The sequence below is a fragment of the Plectropomus leopardus genome, chromosome 12 (assembly GCF_008729295.1).
Source record: "Plectropomus leopardus isolate mb chromosome 12, YSFRI_Pleo_2.0, whole genome shotgun sequence".
Taxonomy (NCBI): Eukaryota; Metazoa; Chordata; class Actinopteri; order Perciformes; family Serranidae; genus Plectropomus; species Plectropomus leopardus.
The window spans coordinates 16,626,858-16,643,462 of NC_056474.1; positions in this window are offsets into that span (position 1 = coordinate 16,626,858).

The following is a 16,605-nucleotide window of genomic DNA, read 5'->3' on the forward strand; positions in this document are numbered from 1 at the left end:
GGCAGTTAAAATTCAGGTCATGTGTGGAGGAGCAGCTGTGTGTTGATGCTTGTGCACATGTGTCTTTGTGTGTAATTGTGTACATTCTCAGGCGTGATTGGGTTGTGTAGCTATGACTGAAATTATGTATTTGTTTGTGTGTGTGTGTGTGTGTGTGTCTCTAATGAGCTCTCCTGTGCAGCATCTGTGGTCTGTGTCGCACTCAGCCTTCGTCCTTCTCCTCCTCCTGCTTTCATCAGGTATCTGTGGCAGTCGCTCTCCTCACAGCAGCAGATAAAAACCACAGAGCTTTGAAAAGAAGAAGCTCTGCTGTCAACGCTTTCGGCTATTACACTATCCTTTACACACATACACACACACAGAAACAACACACAGAGATACAAACACACAGGTTTATTATATTCATTAACATCACCCCAGATACACAACTTGACGACAAATATTCCAAGAGGAAAACATCATCATATATATTCTTACGTGCTCTGCCTCGACTCTGCTGCAAGTCGTCCTTCTTCTACTCAACTCTGCGGGAGCTAAACTGTACTCAGCTGTACTCTGCTCTTCTCCACTTTACAGTAATAACTCTACTTTCAGTTCACTCCATTCTGCTCTGCTTTGCTCAACTCTGTAAAGGCTGCTTTTAGCTCCATTTCTCTCTGCTTTTTTGTATTCTATAATGTTCTAATACTTTCCTGTGACATGATTCAAATCAAATATTGTTTACACTTCTGGTTCATGGTTATTATAGCGTTGTACCTGGGATATGAGAGTGCTGTGGCAAAGCTAAAATAAAGTCCAACCATGATGAGATGATCAGACTTCATTTTATGAGAACCTCTCACTCAAAGTAATAAAAACCAAAATAAATAATTACATTTGGATCACTGAATATAAACATCAAAGTAATGAAAACCTAAACAAATATATATATATAAATCTGGAACTGAACATCAAACTAACTGTAATAAATGTAGGTGGGAGCGATTTTTATTTTTTGCTGCGTCAACCTGTCATTCTGAGGTATGAAATGACATTACCTTGATTTCATGTATGGAGCCTTCATGCAAAACATCAGATTAGAGGTAGTAAGCCTATTTCTGTGGAATACCATTTTAGTCAATATTAAATGAATTCATAAATAAATAAGGCAAAAACAGGCATAAATAAATAAATTAAGGGGATATATTGACAGCAATGTAAAAAATATATATATATTCATGACAATGTTTTTTTTCAAATTTATAATCACCGGAAAATAAGAATTGCGAATTGTGTTTTCGTAACCTTAGAATGACTGACCCACAGAGTCCGCCATGTTTTTTTTTACAGGAGCCCAGAGGGGACTAATCAAACTCTTTGCCCGCCCACCTGTGTTGTGCCTAGTAGGAGGAGTCTGCGCACAATTTTACAGGCATCGTAGACAGCAGATACGTCAGATACGCTGCTAAATTTGAGCAGTGAGAGCGGCATATACAGCACTGTAACCACGTCTAAAACAAACACAAACAAATAAAGGGAGATTGATAAAACAGCAAACTGTTGAATGTCCTTCAGGCTTAAATAAAATCATATTGTGAACATTACTGTCCCTGTAGGCTATTATTTATCAACTAGGAAAGCCACCATGGCTTTTGTCCTGTCGACCAACATTGTATGTTTTGTCAGCTCACAATTATGTGGTCACTGCCGCTGGCTGACAGATTACACTCCATTTAAACATCCCTCCCAGCCTTCACTGTTACGCGTTGAGCCGGTGCACTAGTGCATTGAAATGGACCGGACCCACATTTTTGTGTCGGCCACCATGGTTATCCTACACGCTTTGCAAACGGGAGAAGTTTCATTTCTGTAACCTCACTAGGCAGGTGTCCATTACAGATTTGTGCAAAAAAACTGCAATAAATTTGAAACGTTAATAAAACACAATTGTGAGATGACTGCGTTTCCACTGAGTGATGATATGTTACTTTTGTTGTGATGTTATGAGCGATAATGGAAAGGCAAGCCCCTTATACGTGGGAGCGGACAAGAATGGGTGATATCTGGGAGGTGATAGTCCAGGATTTCAGAGAGGAATCATGGACTCAAAACTTACAGATGATCAGCTCAACTTTTGAAGTTATGCGATGCAATAACACCTCTTGTAGCACCTTCTGCATCATACCCAAGTAAGCCAGTTCCTAACAACAAGTACATTGCCACAGCATCATGTGACCTATAAAAGCGAAAAAAAAAAGTGTTTCTATTGCAGTTTTGAGAAATATGCCTGATTTTAATCACCTGAAATACTACCTCAAAAGGAGTGTAAAAACGTTTTATGATGAATGGGTGTTTTTGAAATTGAGGTCTTTCCATTGACTGTATTTTATATTCGCAATTTCTGTTTGTGCAGTTAGAGGGTTAATGGAACCTGCCTACGTTTAGATCCCATCCTAAACACAAGACATGTAAACAACAAAATTTCTAAAATCATACAGTGTGTGCCCAGCTACATTTTTTAAAACTTTGCAAACCTCCTCTAGAACCACAAAGATATTTCTATTTTCTTAGTAGTCGTGACAAGTAAAGTTAACTCCATGTATAAATTGGTGAAGTGCTCCTTTAACTCTCTTCAGCTGTTAATCCACTCTGCTCAGTCCAGTCCGCTCTGCTGTAACTCTCCTTCACTCTACTCGTCAGTACTCCTCTCTCCTGTTACTGTATGTTATCCGAACTCTACACAGTGATGGAAACTGTAACATAATGAAAGAATAAAACAAGTAGGTGAGCTCTTTATTTCCTCATCGCTGCAGGTAAGACTTGCCCTAGTTGGCCTGTTAATAGAGTGTGTTTCGGTCTTATTGCCTCACTCCGCCTCCCTGACACTGAGGGGAATCTAACTAAATGATCACATAGATCTGCACACTCACTCCTTAACCTACTTTACTCCAATTTTAAACCTGTTTCATCACCCAGGTCTTCAATCTATGATTTTTTTTTGTTGCAGCCTCATTCTGTTTGAGAGCAAGTTACTAAAAAACATGCTCCACTTTCTCTGCCGACCAATGATGCCTCCGGATGTTCAAGGACTATATTTCATAACAGAGTAAACACCTCTTGTGAAGCCTTTCATAATGCCCTTTCCCTGTCTGTTATCTGCTTTCTCTCCACTGCTTCCTATTGAAATTGACAATATGGACCTTGGCTATTTCCAGTTACTGAAAACACAGTATGGTGTGCACAGGAATGCATGAAATTCACTGTAGCATAGCCCACGAGTGAAAAAGCAAATCAGATTAAATTATAATGATAAAAGCCATAACAGATTGCTACTAGAGACTAAATTATCCTGCACTGTAGACCTATCAGCATGGGGATTAATGCTGAAATAAATTGGATATAAAAGGACAATTTCACAGTAGTTTTAGCATTGATAAATTTCTATGAAATGCTTATGGATTAACAAAAAAGCCCCACAGAGAAGCTTTAAAACAGTTTTTGTTGTTGATTTTGATAGGCTTTTTCGCCCCAAAACCTGTAAATTGACTCTGAAAACTTAGATTACCTCCCTCTCTCTCGTTCTCCCTCTCTCTTTCACACACACACACCCACGTTAAACGCCTCTAATGAAAATGCCCATCTGTTTGTTTTTCCTAATTACAACACATTTGGCTTGTCAGAACATTAACACAGCGTGAATCCAACATATTTTTTAAAACGCATAACTCCAGTAGAAATATTGTGCATCTTGTAGGCACATGACTGTTAAAGCGCCAATTAGTGCTACACAATCCCACACCGGCACTAACACTATGTTCAGGTTGATGTAACAGCATTTCTGAGAGTAACAGTAAAACATTTTGGGATATGATGCTAATTTGTTTACAGTCCTCCCAGGGAGAGCGACAGCATCAGTAGTTTCAGCGAGTACCCCAAAACAATATGTATGTAGGAATTATGAGGGGTACAAAGGATGAAGTCAGCGTTATAGAGCAGTAAGGTCCATGCCGAGAGGCTGGATCATCAAAACATTGGACTTTAACCAACAGACTACAGTTTTTTTCCTGTTTCTTTCTTTGAGACACTAACCACATATTTTCATTGTAACCATGATGGCAAAGCACCCCTCACCTTAACAGAGTACTAGAAGTTTTAACCCAAACCCTGATCTTTCCCTAAACCTAACCAAACCTTAACCCTTAAAAGTCTTAAATATCATTGAGAAGTTTTTAATAACCCAGATAAGTCTTAAATGACCCTGAAAAGTATTCAATAACACTAGACACTAGTCTTTCATATCCCTAAAATGTCTCTAATAACCCTGAAAAGTGTTCAGTATTGTAAGATGAGATTTGTTTTTGTGAAGATTCCCTTTATTTGGTAGTTAACCTCATTCCATTCAATGATTTATTTAAACAAATGAGTTAAAATTAAGAACTACATAATGTGGTGCACCTTCCCTTAAAGATCAAGGTGATATGAGATGTGAAGCGACAGATCACCTTGCTGTGTGTTCAGTGTAGTTGTTGTCCTACTGATGAAGTGGACATTAGAATGACAGAGAAACCGAGAAGACGTCCACATGCCTTCCTTACCCACAGCCCTTCAGTAATTCAACTTACAAAGTTAAGGTTGGGAGAAGGCAGCCTTACGATATTCTTGAAAAGTCTTTAAGTCCCTGAAATATCTTTAATAACACAAAAAAGTAGAAAAAGTTCCTGAAACATCTTTAATAATCCTCTTTTTTAAATATTCATGAAGTCTTTAACCATAGCACTGTCACATCATAAAACTGATTGATTTTCCAGCTGTGATCTGTAACAGTTTTGTTAGGCACAGAAAAAAAGCATCAGGTCCTCCAAACCATACAGCCACATATTTGCTGTTTGTTCTTATTCTCTATGCTATAACCCTGAGTAGCTTAAAAAAAAAACACAGTTAAGGGCTGTCAAATTATGTACTTGATATAATGTGATGGCATGACGTTATGTACATTATGTTACTGACAATATCTCAATGCTGACTTTTGGCTTCACACGGGACACGTGTCTCCTCGGTGAAAGTCCTGTCTTTTTTGACCAATCAGTCCAGACCTTGTCGTTGGTCAAAGATTATTGGCTGTTCTCCTTTATTGAAAGAAGATTAGGTGGGGGGGGACTCAGCCTACTTGGGGTGAACACTCAACCAGGTGAGCTTGAGGTCGCCACTTTGTTGCTCATTAAAATATGTCACCTGACTTCCTCCATTCTCCTACCATCATACTACTATGGTCACTAGAGGTCGCCGCCTACACTAAACATAAATCATAAATGATAAATGATCATAAAGCTCTTTTCAAATATTATCTATAGTGTCATCTCTGGTAGAGGACAGTCTCGCCAAAGATGTTACACTGCAAATAGAGGCTTCACATCAGAAAAGGCATAGATAAATGACATATCTTGTTGGTTAAATGAGAAGATTAATGCAACATTCATATTTGTACAGTGAATATAAAGCAACCAAAAGCAAACGCTTGGCTTAGCTTATCAAAAAGACTGGAGACAAAGGGAAACAGCTGGTCTGGCTCTGTTTAAAAGTTTTTAAAAAATCCACTAACTAGCACCACTAAAGCTGACTGATTAAAATGGATCTTTTTTTTTTGTTTAAAGGCCGTGACACACTACAACTAGTGTGTGCGGGACACACACCTAGATGGACTTTGGACTGAGCCAGCCGAGCTGTTTCTCTGTCCAGTGGTTTGTGCTAAACTAAGCTGCCTGTAACCTTATATTTAACAGCCAGAGAGAAATAAGGAACATCACAGCAAAGAAATTCCCAAAATACAACTTCTTGCAGATTTTTTGTTGAGGATGAGCGATTAGAGTATAAACAAAACTCTTACTCAAATCCTCCGTCCCTCATACACCATTAATTCTAAAATTTGCCCTTCATGCCTCATTGTCATCCTGAATAACCCAGTCGTCCTTCATTTGTCCACAAGACGCAACATCTTTCTCCTCCGTCTCTGCTGTGTTGCTGCGGTCTGTCTGGCGAGGTGAGGGGGACGTGTTGTGTGAAGATTATGCAAACAGGCCTATAAATCCTCCAGCAGCAGAAATATTCATGCATCACACAGCTGCAAATCACAGCACCATACCGTCACTGAGCGCTCAGACACCTTAAAGCAAAAGATCAGTAGATTTGATTGATTTTTAGCTTTAAGGCTAGTATACTCTCTCACACACACACCTGGCTAACAATGCCATTGATCACTGGTCTTTAACCTCCTGGGTAAAAAAAAGGTCAGTCTAATTGAAACCTCAGCAGCCTCAGGAGAGCTGAACTGTGACATTCACTGAGTCCTGATTTCAGGTCGCCTCCTCCTGCCCTCTGTCTCCTCCTTCCGCAGCACTGTGCCGCTAATGGTCTCATCACTGCAATGCAACCACTGTTTCTCACATCCACAGCTCCCTTTTTGCTCTCCGCTGTCACTTCTGTGCTAATAAATGTTTGGAGGAACTCTCTTGAAGGACACAGTGCTGCCGGTGCTTGTCCTCAGTGCTCCAGTAAATTACACCTCAGGGTCAGTTTGACCCGGCTGACAGAAAGTGATGAGCAAGGCTCGTCCAACTTCTGTAACACCTCTGACACTAAAGATGCATCCATGTCACCAGACACACTGCATTAAGTGTATAAAATAAACTGAGAAGTTTCCAGCTGTTGAAAGCTTTTGTTTTTTGTTCTGTGTTGAAATAAAATCTCCTATTTTCCTCCTCATTTGAGAAAGCACAAGTGTTTTAATGTATTAAATCTTTCACATAAATGAACAGGGCAAGGGGAGAACATTCAGGATGGTGCTGCAGCAGCCCAGATAATGATGTTTTAGGGCCATCTAGTGGACATAATTGGTTTCACATGCTATTTAATGGTCAAAGCAAGCAAACCAATCAAACCATCAAAATTTGAGAAATGAGGAGAGATAAAATTCAAGCTCAATTTTAAATGCATGAATGATTTACAGTTCCCAATAAGTTTACTATTCTTATTGAGTTGTGGAACTACTTCACTGGATTTCAATTTTTTTCTTATTTTGTCATGTTTTATTTTGACTTATTTTATTTCATTTTAATTAATCTGTTTTTATTATGTTTTGTTTTATCTCTTTTTACGTTATCAGTAAAAATTCTGAAATTTTTCAACTGTTTTACATAAATACAAAAACAACTTTTAACTAAACAATAAAACCATAATGATAATGCTACAAATCATGTCAGACATTATGAAAAGTAGATGCAATGCAACAAATTATGCATTCCCATCAGACTTAGTGTTCGACACTGAGGTGACATAGAGGCCATACTCTGATTTAATAGGTTGACAGACGGAGGAACAAAAGAGTTCCTCAAACTGTTCAATAAAGCCTGTGGGACTAAAAATCTTCTGGCAAAATCTAGTGTTCTTCAAATAAAGTGTGAAAGGGATCAGATGTAATATGACCTGTCAATGACAATATTCTTTTCGTATACGCAACTTGAAAAACCGACTCAAGCACTGACTCAGACTTCGAGCAGATACACAGCAGTCTAGTTTATAACTCAACAGAGAGACAGCTGTAACATGCATTGATTTCATACTACAAAACACTGTATTATAGTTTGGAAAAACAGTATCAGGATCTGTTTGTTTGCTCCAAATGACCTCAGCCTCTTACGAAAGTAAATGCATTGTTGCACTCTGCTGTAAATGTAATCTGCAATTTTGGGGGCTTAGCAACAAATTTTGAGCCTTAACAAACATTATATAAATTTAAATTTATACTTTTTTTTAAAATTTTTTTTAATTTTTTACTTTTTATTCTATAATTCCCTATGTAAGAAAAGTTTCACAGGTGTATTTTTTTCATTACTTATCACTGTATTTGTCACTGCCTCTGTCACAATAGTAGGGCTGTAATACATGATGCATAAATGTACTGTTTATTGATTGATTGATTGATTTTATTTGAAAAGAGAATGCCAAATATGTATTTCATTTGTTATGTCCTTTGGTTGTTGTTGTCATTTTTATTTAACCTGTCTTTATTTGCCCTGATATTTATGTGTTGTCAAAATGACAGCAGTGACTGGTTGATGTGTACCTGCAAGTTGCGTCGAAAATATATAAAAATAATTAGTCAAAATAAATTGAGCCCTAAGCAGTCTCAGTGGGCACCTGGTGTTTGATATTTATATTTTATGATATTTGATCAAAGTCTCTCTGGTGTAACTTTTGTTTATTGTTTTTTTTTTAGTTTGTCTTTTGTTTTTGTTTTTTACAAAGTCAATTTGCTTTGCTTCCTTTTCTTTTTCTCTCTTTTGAGAGCGCTGACTTCACTGTCTTGAGGAAAGACAGGAAAGTGTACTTTGGCGTTGCAGCAGTCACTCACTCAGCTTTAGTTGCATTTACAGAGAAATCCCAGTGCAGGGGGCAGTCTAATACCCTTTTCCCACCAAACAGTCAGTCTGCTAAAAATTGGCTATATACTCTTCTCCCATTGCCAGTTTTGTGTGTGTGTGGTTTTGTTTTGGTGTGTCTGTGCGACGTCAACCGGAGAACAGGTAAACAGTAGACAGCAGCAATAACAGAGGTTTGTGAAAAAATAACAGTGATTACTTTTCTTTATATATCACTTACTTATTCAGTCTCATGTTCAAAGTCAGTGCAGATTTATTTGGATCAATGTTTGAGCGCTACTTAGGAGGAGTTGGACAGTCATTTCTGGTGGTGCATCACTGCATCTTGCCAGTTAAAGAGCTGAAGTTAGCCCACTCAGCTGGGTGTTGTGCTCCCATCAGTGTCGATCAGACCCAGACCCAGAGTCACTTGACCCAGGTGTGAGTGCCGATCATACACATTCATTGCATTAAAATGCCAGATGTAAGCAAGTGTTAGCTTTTTTTTTTTGTTTGTTTGTTTGTTTGTTTTCTGCAGTGGGAATGAGGCATGAACCATTTTGTGCCTTTCAGGGACAGCTAAATTTAATGTAATAATGGAATTAATTTCTTATAATAAAAAAATGCAAACAAAATCACAAAATCAAACTTTTCATTCCATTCTCTTCAAGCCCCACCCACCGATAAAAGAGTCCTAATCTGACTTCTATAGGCCCCTCTCAGGTTAAAAGATTTGATTTGATGTGCAGCAGAGGGCTTTTTTCACACCATGAAACCAACTCAAAGCTAAATTATTCACTCGAGGTTCTTTATATGAACGCACACTGGCCCTGGTATTATAGATGCGTTGAGTGTCAGGCCACTTAATCAGTGAGAATACAAATAATGAAGGACATAGGCTTTTGCAGCTTCTAAACAGACGCCGTTTAGCTATATGGTGAGCTGGGTGTATTTGGTTGTACTCACTGTTTGGATGATCAGGGAGATTCACGTGTCGATTTGAAGGATGTGAGGGGAATTGCTGAATGAGGCTAAACCTATTTGTTTGACTGCCGGGTTGAAACGAGAAAAAAAAGAAACATTCATCCCCAAATAAACAGGCCTTTACAGAGTTCAAATCAATGCGACGATAAATGAATTGGTCAAACAATACAACTAAGATTTAACCAAACACGGTTGCGACTAATTAAGCACACCTGTCTTTAATCAGAGCGTCCTGCGATGCCAGGTCACGTGATGCACTCGTGAAAAAAATATAAATTATAAGGGTTTACGAGAAATATCTTAGTCTCTTAAAAAATATTTTATAATAATAATAATAGTAATAATAATAATATTCAGTTCTTAGTGGTGTTTTTCTTGTCCTTTTCTCTTGTTGAGATTTTTCTTTTTTTTAACAATTTTGAGTTTTGTGGTGTTTTAAAAAATAATTTAGTGTTTGGGGATTTAGAATTGTGTTTTGTTAACGATTTTTCTGCACTGGGTACTTTTACTTTTTATATTTTAAGTAGGCCCACATCTTTGTAATAATACTTGCTTACTTTTACTTAGGTAACATTTTCAATGCAGGACTTTTACTTGTAGAATATTTTTTGTAGTGTGGTATTAGTACTTATTAGTACTTCTTGCACCACAGGTGATATATTACATATATACTGTAATGATATTATGTTGCATTACCTGCAGTTTAGCTGGCAAACCACTTTGAATAATCAAAATGATACTCAAAGTAGCGTAACTTTTACTTTGTACTACTATTCAGATAAAAGTTGAGATGGTTTTGTATGTATACACCACTGCATTTCTGTTTCTGCCACTAATAGATTTTAAGAATTATTTATTAGAAAAAAGATAACCTGTTTGTACAACATACACCATTTTCAATTCATATGTTTTTTGCAAATGTATACGCATAAATAAAAATAGTAAAACGAAAACAAAATAAAAACATACAAACATGCAAAAAAAAATGCAAAAATTAAATACATTAATTGGTAAATAATGCAAATGAAACAGAAAAACAAGCAGACAAATATGGAAAGACAGTTAAGGGGTTGTTGAGGACAAACTGGGACCTCTGTAATGCCTGAAAGCCCCCAATAAAAGATCCCAGTTGAAGTTTTGAAGGAGCAGTTTTATATTCTGCTGTTTGTCCAGCAGGGGTCGCCTGCTGCCTCTGTAGCGCCTCTTCATGAGGGTCTCTCCTCTCAGATGGAGCTGCAGGCCCCCTCCCATTCATCAATCTTCTTTTATTCAGTGACAAAAGAGACATCAAATAGGGAGGTGTGGGAAAACACAACAATGCATTTCAGAACACAGACACTTAGCTAATATATGCAAAGTGGGAATAAAGCGAGTCCAGGCGCTCAGTGTGTGTGTGTGTGTGTGTGTGTGTGTGTGAATTAGTGAGTTTGTATTTATAATTTATTTGCCCTTACCTTGCATTTTTTGCATCTGTGTAAACAGAATGCAAATTAACTGTGACATTTCACAAAGCAAATTGCAATTTAAAATATTTTTTTATGTTGTTTTATTTTTTTAAAATATGTTCCTACAGAGACATTTGGGTCAGCACACATTCAGTGACACAATTTTCCTACACCAAAATCTAAACAGTTTTTTCTCCCTCCCTTCTCGTCAGTCTCACAGGATCCGCACCCACAGTCCGCAAAATGAACCTGAAATGATCTGTCTCTCTCCTGGCTGGCTGCTCGCTGTTTCCCACCCAAATCAAAAGGGGCGAGTGGCGGGGGGTCATGTCTGGCGACCCCTCAGGAGAATAACGGGGTCTCTGTCTGCCCCCCAAACCACCAACGGTTCTCCACTGTCCCTATGGCAACAGCCAAGGACCCTGGAAGACCCCCAGACTGGGGCGTCCAAGCAGATGCCCATAATTAACGTTGCTATACGGAGGTGTCAGTCCTGCCAGTCTGCCTTACATGGAGGCAGACCCTCTCCCAGACCTGTCAGAGGCCCGCAGGGCCGGGTGAAAAATGACTGCCCTGCGGTGTGTGTCTGTGAGGCTGTATGTGTGTGTGTGTGTGTGTGTCTGTGAGGCATGAGTGGTGGGTTGGGGGTGGGTAATGTCTGCCCACCAGTGTCTGCCCAGTCCTGTTTATGACTGAGCATCATGCAGTGGCAAAATAGAAAAAGGATTTTATACTTAACATCTAATTCATTAAAAAAAAAATCTTAAAAAATGTGTCATTTATGAGAAAGTCCAAGTTAAAGAAACAGCCATAAAATAAGTAAAAAGTAAAGTGAAAAATCTGTTTTCATCACTGAAGTTCATATTAAATCATACTAAATCTCAAATAATCTGTAAAGTCACCGTTGTACTTCACTGAATGTATGTCAGGTCAGTGTTGTTGGTGACGTGCTGGTGTGACACTGACTGACTGGGTGTCTGGCTTACACGGTTGGCTGAGGATGAGATTGTGTCCCGTCCTCTCATACAGCCAACCCAAACATGCAGAATTCTCCATAAATACTGAAACAACCAGACCTCGGACACATATCAGACCTTTGGACGTTCATCATGTCACAAGCATTTTGTCTGAGATTCATTATTGCCCCCCCCCCCCCCCCCCCCACACACACACACACACACACACACACTTTCCGAAAAAGGTAAAGAGAAGCCTTTTTGGTAACACTTTATAGCGTGGTGCAGGATGAGTCCTAAAACTCAAATAGCTTTCACCACTCCCAGTTCCCTCTTCTCAAAGTCAATGGGTTTTTGGTTTGATGCCTAGAATAAGGTCTGTGGTTAACACCAGCTTAAGAGCCTTTCATGTTTTGTTCTACAACATAAAATACATCAGTAAATACTCCACTTGTGAATTATGACCCCTTTATGTGTCTTTAAAAAAGGTGATTGCTAACAAGTAGCTAAATGAGACTACAGATATCATCCTGCCTGACGCGGCTCTCCGGCCTTAAAGTGATGGCTGAAGTTATGCCACCCAATAAATCGTTTATTGCCTAACATTAGCTCTTTTTTTCTGGCCATTGCATTTTAGGCTTCAGAAATCAGTGTGGTGTAAAAAAACATGTTGCCAAAGAGCTTGTTTCCTGCAATAATCCAATATCCAATGGAAAAATCTTATTGGCTTTTTGACAAGGCGACAATAACCTTCTTAGCAGCCTGCAAAAAATGTCATCCCTGCAAGCAACACTCTATTGTAACCTTATTTTTAGGATTCATTCATAGCATATAAACTGTAAAAGTTCTATAACACACTAAAGTGTAAATATAAGTAGACATGGGGGCATTTTCTGAAAATGTTCATGAATGTATTTGTGAACAATTGTTTTAATAAAGCATCAGTAACTTGTATCTAAACAGATACGTTTCGGGGAGTAACTAGCTACATGTAATCCAGTTAAAAAATGAATGTTTATGTGAAGAATAAAGCATTAATTTAGCAGAAACTTTTTAAACCTGCTTATAAATTATTCGTACATAATCATATCAATCAATATCAACATCGTACATTTTTTTTATAATACAGTGGAAGGATTTATCGATAACAGTTGTGTTATACTGTGTCATATGTACCAGTTATGAATGCTTCAGGAATTATGGTTATTAACAAATACATTGTAAAATAGTTGAAAATGTCCTCATAAATATGCGTACAAGTACATCATTTCCACCATTCCACTATCAAATTTTTGTTGCACATATTTTCTTTGCTCTATTGTGTTTTTTTTATTTATTATGGCAATATGCAACAAAAAAAGAACCTTGAAACTTGAAGTTATAGTAAGTAACTTATAAAGTGTGCATACTGCTTACAAAAGCTATATGTCTGTTTTAAATAAAGTTCTGCCGTTTGTTCTTGAAGTGACTGTACAAAGAAAATGTCCAGCTGGTTTTCTTTAGTCGGCCTGGATCAGATTCAATGATCCTCTGAGGCAACATCGTCCCTCCCTGTGGTTTCCCGCCTCTACAGGTCAACTGATCATCAGAGCTGATCGGGTTAAAGACACATCCGTCTGCTGTCCGGCAAGTGACACCAAAGGTCACCAAATGCACTGTCCAAGAGTCCACGAGTTCATCATCAGCCCTGTGGTCACCGGCACGCTCCGCGGGCTCACTGGGGGTCAAGGGGTCATCTCACCTCTGACCTGGCCAGCCCTCTTTGTGGTCATTACATAATAAGATGTTTCCCTCCATACTGATGAATCTGTTTCTTTCTTTTTTGCAGGACCACTGAGAGTTGCATGTAAAATAAATGCTTTACGAGGTTGTTCAGCCTTTAAAAGCCGAACTGAAGAGGTCTGTAAAAAGGAGGCTAGTGAAAAGGTATATGGGCTCGTAAAAGTGGAACAACAGTAAAGCTGCATGCTGCTCCAGAGGTTCTGTCAAATTTAGTTTTTGTTATTAGCTGCAGGATTGTGATGACCGCAGCCAGACTGGCTTCCACTGCAGATGTGAATGTTAAAATCTTAACAATATTGTGACAGAAGATTACAAATTATACAACACAAAGTAGAGCACATTTTAAAGATCTAGCATGAAAATATAAGTAGGGGAAATATGGTGGAGTAACTTCCTGATATGTTAAACTCCTCACTTCATGATCACAGACAGAACCAAGGCCAAATTGTGACTGAGGGCTTTATTCCCTCGGGGGTCGTGCGATCAGCGAGCCAGACACCGTTTTATGGGGACCTCAAACGCAGGAACATGGGGAGGTGGGACACGGCTGTCTGGGACTGAGCCGGCCAATTATACTCTGGCTAGACACATCACACTTACATGCCTCATACATGTGGGAATCTTCTGCCTCTGCTGTCTCAGCTCCTGCTTATGCTGGTGCTGAAATAACCAGGGAAAACTAAACAGCTGGTTCACACAATTTTATCTGAATACCATAAAATAAAAATACAGAAATAATGTACGAAAGAGCAGAAATGCAAAGCTTTGTTGGCAGTGTAAACTACAACAAAGACATATATTCGCTGTTTTTTGCATACACTATAAGAAAAAAAAACTAGTTCTTCACAAGTGCTCTGGAAAACTTGTTTTCTGCTGTTTTTGGTTCTGTGGAGAACTGCATGCAAAAAGAAATCCTTGAAGTCACACCTTGCAGCATTTTCGGGGCTTTGAAGAACCTTTTTATGTTTAATAATTTATTTTTTTAATTACTGCTGTTGTTGTTCTCCGGTTGTTCTATTGTAAAAAATAATAAAACAGTGACAGTTTGTGAAAATACACGTGACTTTAGCTAACAGCTATTAACCCCATACAGAACAATAAATCAGCTTCTGAAAATATGGTTGTTGTTGTTGTTTTCTCATATTTACACATTTAGTATGTTGTTTTACTCAATTTGTGAAAAGCGCCTGGACCAAATCTTAGAAAAGCATTTTTTAAAAGGTTTTTTTTCTGTGATTTTGTCAACTAATTTGAATTTGAGCAGGGTGAAATGTAGCCCCATTGTGTTTTCTAGCTAATACCTCCCAGTACCAGCAACATCTTTTTTCAAGAAAATATTCAGGCAAAAAAATCCCAAAAACCCAACACTTTTTTTTTTGTTTTAGTGCGTTGAAACTCTAACTCAGTGACAGAAGCATTAGCACTGATGCTGACTGCTGGGGGGAAAAAAACTTCAGTGTTACACTTTAAATGAGACCGCAGCTTTCAGTTTACTCTGAGTGTGTTGGATGGGGGTTTGAAGTGAATTTAGGTGAGTTTTACAGGATGCTAAAGAGGTTTAAGGATAAAAGTGACACTGAAACAAGTCCAGACTTTGCAAAGATATATCAAACAGAATATATTTCTTGCTTTTGAGTCATCATAATGCAACTGTCATAAATATATGTGTAAATGTATATGTAAAATGTTTTAGAAATGAAGGAGCCCTTGAGGTGTCTTTAATAACCCCTGACTGTCTGAACAGTAGTTGCTGTCTTGATTCAACTTTTATCACCCTCATAATAATAAACACAATTCAGTTTTAAAATTTTTTTAAAATTTTTTTTAAAAAATCATTTGTCTGCTCAAATATTAATCAGATGATGTGGCTGTCGAACAAAACTCTTTAACTTTTAAATTCACTGTTCTCAAAGGGAAAATTGTCTTGCAACGATGAATCTAAAAAACACACAAACTAGGACATAAGGTGTAGAGTTTGGGAAGATGTAGGGGACACATCCCCATTAATATATAGAACATTTAAAGTTTCAAGATTCAAGGTTTCTTTATTAACCAAGGGTAAAAATGTTGGGCAGATGGTACATTCAGTATTCCAAAACAAAAAGGACATTAAAACAAAACACATATACCGTCAAAAAAGTAAAAGAACTCTTATGAACCTCATTATAAAGTTTCTCATCCATACACACACACTCACTCCAAAGCTTTGAAGTGCCAAGTGCATCATCTTGTGCTAAGCTTTGTTCAGTAGTGCAATAGCTGAACATACAAAAGTATTCCTTTTGTTCTGCACTTACAGAAGCTGCAAACCGAAGGCCAGAGCTAAGAAGCTGAAATCCACTGAGGGATGGGAACAGTCCCGAGGAAACACAGCTGGCCTTTCACTTCAGCTGGGAGGAGTAAAGAACTGAGTTGTGACTCACCTATGAGCTTATTAGCCCATCTGGGAATTTGGGTTAATTTTTTTGTTTTACAGAAATGTTTCATGAGAGTTTTTGCTTTCATTTAAATTGTCATTGTCTCCCCCTTTAAACACAAGAAAGTAGCAGAGGATTTTTTTAAAAAATTTGTGCACATTCACCAGAATGCAGGAAACTAAGTGTTTTTTTTTTTTTTTTTTCTAATTTTCTGGAAGAGGAACCCCAAACTCCCTGTTCCATATGTTGTAGTGAAACCCACACCCTTTGACAAAAGATACAAAAAACGTAGACACATAAAAACATTTAAACTCACAAATAACAACTAACAAATAATAACAAATAACATGAAAACAGATACAAACAGCCCATATATGCCCACAGATGAACATTTATTATTTTAACAAACATATTAGTATCATTATCTGTTCATGCAGAGTCCTGCAACTGCCCCAAAACGAGCTCTTCTTTGCTCCTCCAGACCCTAAAAAATTTTCAGGAATTTGTTTCCTTGTAAAAGGACTGTTAAATTGTTAAATTGTGAAGTTTGTGCCAAAATGTGAAATATTTACACAATAATTCTCATTTCCTAATGTTTTTTCTTTGTCAAAGATTCGATTATTATTAT